We start from the raw sequence: 5,019 nt of genomic DNA on the forward strand, positions 1-5,019 counted from the left end.
GCCTAATGAGAGAAAGAGTTATCTCATGGGATGAGTGAAATCTACTACCCCAGTAAAAAGAGCTACCGCCTCAAAAGTGTGAAAGACAACTTAGCGACCGCTTTGGAAAAGGCTACCTTAGAGGAACCGTGAAACTACTACCATCTCTTTGGTTTGTTTTGTTTTTTTTTTTTGCAGATTAATAAGTCCCTTATTCTTAGAACTTTGAGGAGTATACGTTGGGTTGGCTTGATTGAATTCACACACACTTACACGATTGTCGAGTTTGTTGTAGTTTTTTTAATTTGAGTTTTTAGTTAGAGCAATACTTTTCTCAGATTTTATAGCTTATACATGTGTGTTTGTTTTACTTTTGTGCATATAGGGTTGTGGAGATGATTATAGAAGAAAGAAGCCAAAGTAGATTATGGAGGCATTTTGTGGATGAAATGTTGGAGTGAACAAACGCGAAGACACAAGTTGTGATCTAAGACACGGGAGTGTGTGCCAACCTCCTTTATTATCAAGGTAATACATGTTTTGGAGGGGCACAAAGGCAGTCAAAGTTGCGTGTTAAAACTTGTGCAAAGATAGTAAGATCATCGTCAAATGTGATTGTTATTGAAGAAGCAACGCGATCTACCGCATGAATGCGTGCCCATTCATTTGGCCTAGATAAAGAGTGTAGATTCGGGAGCATTTTGGCAGAGTACTATAGCAGTTTAATGTAGCAAAATACTGTAGCCGCGATTTCAGCTTCTTTCCATCCTTTCTTCATCTTTTCCCCATCTTTGGAGGTGCCGGAGGCTGGGGTTTAGAGAGGCTTTGGCAAGGCTTTTGGAGTAGTTCTACGGCCTTCGTCACCGTGTTCCTTCCGGAGAGAGTTATTGGGGGAGCTTTCATCGGCATCGATTCGGCGAGGTGTGCCCTAGACTTGATAAGGGAACGTATGAAGAAGACGAGGCTACTCCACAAGACCGTTGACACAAACACAAAGAGGGTCTTATTCATGGATTGCATATCTTTACTTTTTTTTCATTCTTGATTGTAATGTGCTCCATTTAGAGCTAAACCCCTAGAGAGTACTTGGACTTATAAACCCTAGGATATTATTGTTTCATTGACCTTTTACTATGCTTTCTTTAATAGATGTATTTAATTGAGTTCCAATCTTGAATGCTTTTTGGATTGAATTTTCCTTAAAGTGACACTAGGGTTGAGAATCGATCTCGGTAGACAATGCTAGATTGGAGAGGATTGAGAGGTGAGTTGAGACGTAGCGGAACGTCCGCTTTCCTCTACGGTGTGATTTATCCTACCTCCACATTCCAAGGATTCTTTGCGGTCACCGTAGAAGTTAGTGTTTACAGGCCACAGAAAACTGAATTTCCAAAAATTCACACGGGAGTGTGGAAAATCCACACGCCTGTGTCGATGCCCGATTCCAGCCTATTTAAAGACGCGATTTCAGCCAATTTGGGGATCCTTTCTTTCCATCGTTTCTTCATCTTTTCCGCATCTTTGGAGATTCCCGCGGCTAGGGTTTAGAGAGGGTTTGGTAAGGTTTTTAGAGTGGTTCTATGGCCTACACCACCACGTTCTTTGGAAAGAGAGTTATTGGGGGAGCTTTCGTTGGCATCGATTCGGCGAGGTGTGCCCTAGACTTGATGAGGAAACCATTGAAGAAGACGAGGCTACTCTACAAGACCGTCGATACGAACAACAAGGGGGTTTTATTCGTGGATTGCATATCTTTACATTTGATTTCATTATTAATTGTAATGTGCTCCATGGAGAGCTAAACCCATTGAGAGTACTTGGATTTGTAAACCCTAATTTGTTATTGTTTCATTGACCTTTTATTATGCTTTCTTTAATTGATGTATTTAATTGAGTTCCAATCTTGAATACTTGCTGAATTGATTTTTCCTTTAGAGTGACACTAGGGTTGAGAATCCATCTTGGTAACCTTTGTGGATGAGTGGCACACCATGAGGGTTTCACAATGCTAGATTGGAGAGGATTTAGAGGTGAGTTGAGACGTAGCGGAATGTCTGCTTTCCTCTACGGTGTGATTTATCCTACCTCCACATTCCGAGGGTTCTTTGCGATCACTGTAGAAGATACTATTTACGGGCCGCAGAAAACTGAATTTCCAGAAATTCACACGGGCGTGTGGAAAATCCACACGGCCTTGTGGGTGTCCGATTCAAGCCTATTTAAAGCCGCGATTTCAGCCAATTTGGGGATCCTTCTTTCCATCCTTTCTTCATCTTTTCCCCATCTTTGGAGATTCCCGCGTCTGGGGTTTAGAGAGGCTTTGGTAAGGTTTTTAGAGTGGTTCTATGGCCTTCACCACCGTGTTCCTTGGAATGAGATTTATTGGGGGAGCTTTCGTTGGCATCGATTCGGCGAGGTGTGCTCTAGGCTTGATGACTGAACCTTTGAAGAAGACGAGGCTACTCCACAAGACCGTCGATACGAACAACAAGGGGGTTTATTCATGGATTACATATCTTTACTTTTGATTTCATTATTGATTGTAATGTGCTCCATGGAGAGCTAAACCCCTAGAGAGTACTTGGACTTGTAAACCCTAGGATGTTATTGTTTTATTGACCTTTTATTATGCTTTCTTTAATGGATGTATTTAATTGAGTTGCAATCTTTAATACTTGCTGAATTGATTTTCCCTTAGAGTGACACTAGGGTTGAGAATCCATCTTGGTAACCTTTGTGGATGAGTGACACACCATGAGGGTTACACAATGCTAGATTCGAGAGGATTTAGAGGTGAGTTGAGACGTAGCGGAACGTCTGCTTTCCTCTACGGTGTGATTTATCCTATCTCCACATTCCAAGGGTTCTTTGTGGTCACTGTAGAAGTTACTGTTTATGAGCCGTAGAAAACTGAATTTCCAAGAATTCACACGGGCGTGTGAAAAATGCCCGATTCCAGCCTATTTAAAGCCGTGATTTTAGCCGATTTTGGGATCCTTCTTTCCATCCTTTCTTCATCTTTTCCCCATCTTTGGAGATTCCCGCTACTAGGGTTTAGATAGGCTTTGGTAAGGTTTTTAGAGTGGTTCTATGGCCTTCACACCGCGTTCCTTGGAAAGAGAGTTATTGGGGGAGCTTTCGTTGGCATTGATTCGGCGAGCTGTGCCCTAGGCTTGATGAGGGAACCTTTGAAGAAGACGAGGCTACTCCACAAGACCGTCGATACGAACAACAAGGGGGTTTTATTCATGGATTGCATATCTTTATTTTTGATTTCATTATTGATTGTATTGTGCTCCATGGAGAGCTAAACCCCTAGAGAGAACTTAGACTTGTAAATCCTAGGATGTTATTGTTTCATTGACCTTTTATCATGCTTTCTTTAATTGATGTATTTAATTGAGTTGCAATCTTGAATGCTTGCTGAATTGATTTTCCCTTAGAGTGACACTAGGGTTGAGAATCCATCTTGGTAACCTTTGTGGATGAGTGACAGACCATGAGGGTTAGACAATGCTAGATTGGAGAGGGTTGAGAGGTTGAGTTGAGATGAAGCGGAACGTCTCCTTTCCCCTCCACGTTCTAAGGGTTCTTCACGGTCTCAATAGAGTGAAGTGCTAAGAGACAAACTCTGCTAGGGCTTAGTTGCGTGAGCAACAGAGTGAAGCGTTGAAGTAATCCTTAGTATCTGGGGCTTAATTGTGACTAGGGGTCTTTCGCCTGTACTAAAGGGTTAGATCTATATTATGGAATATGGTTTATCACTTGGAGTTTCTAGAGCTTTATGCAATTTTGCACAGTGTGAGGTGTTGAGACTTAGCGATTTCTTTGCCGGGACATAGTTTAGAGTTAGTCACATTTGACCTTAGGTTTGGTACTGTGTATTTTAGAATTTCCACAACTCATGAGCATCAGTTAGGAGACATAATGATTGATCTTGCACTTGAAACAATTGTCCTAGGTTGAGCAATGTCCGGGTGCCCCGCATACTGTTGATTGCCACTCCTATCTTTTATTTGCGCCTCTTCCGTCTTTTCTTATTTCTATTTGCATTGATTTTTTCACATCACTATCGATTCATTTTCATTCTAGTTAAATAGCAATCTTTGTGTTTCTGATCACTGTTCCCTATGGATACGACTAAACACTCATCGGGGTATTATTACTTCGACAAACCCATGCACTTGCGGTCAACATACAAAGGGGTGTTGTCATATAGGATTAGGGATTTGATTCAAACGTAGTAGACATTCCAAGCTAAAAACAAAGGATCAGTATTTTGATTGAAATATAGTAGGCATTTGAAAAGAAAACACAAGATTTGCGTTTTGATAAAAAAAAAAGGAGACATTACTATAAGCAAATATAAGATTTCCATTTTGATTAAAAAATAGCTGACATTCAGTAAAGAAAACATAGGATTAGGATTTTGATTGAAATGTAGTTTGCATTTCGGGGAAAAAAAACATAGGATTAGGGTGTTGAAGGAAAAATATGAGACATTCCAAAAATAAAATTTAGGATTAGGGTTTTCAATAAAAAATAGCAGTTTTCTTAGAAAAGAAAACATAAGACTAGCATTTTGATTAAAAAATAAGAGGCATTACAAAAGCAAAACCTAGGATTACGGTTTTGATTATAAAATATGAGACATTAAGAAAATTAAACATAGGATTAGGGTTTTATTTGCAAAATAAGAGACATTCCGAAAAGAAGACATTGGATTAAGGTTTAGATTAAAATATAGTAGGCATTCTGAAAAGAAAACATACGATTAAGATTTTGAAGGAAAAATAGAAGAGATTACTAGAAAAAAAAATATAGAATTAGTGTTTTGATTGAGAAATAAGAGACATTACTATAAGAAATATAGGATTAGGGTTTTGAATGAAAAATAGGAGGCATTCCAAATTGAAAACATTGGATTAGGGCTTTGATTCAAATATAGTAAGCATTGCGAAAAGAAAACATAGGAATAGGGTTTAGATTGAAAGATAGGTGACATTACTAAAAGAATACATATGATTAGGGTATTGATTC

This window comes from Dioscorea cayenensis, chromosome 11, assembly GCF_009730915.1.
Source record: "Dioscorea cayenensis subsp. rotundata cultivar TDr96_F1 chromosome 11, TDr96_F1_v2_PseudoChromosome.rev07_lg8_w22 25.fasta, whole genome shotgun sequence".
Lineage (NCBI taxonomy): Eukaryota > Viridiplantae > Streptophyta > Magnoliopsida > Dioscoreales > Dioscoreaceae > Dioscorea > Dioscorea cayenensis.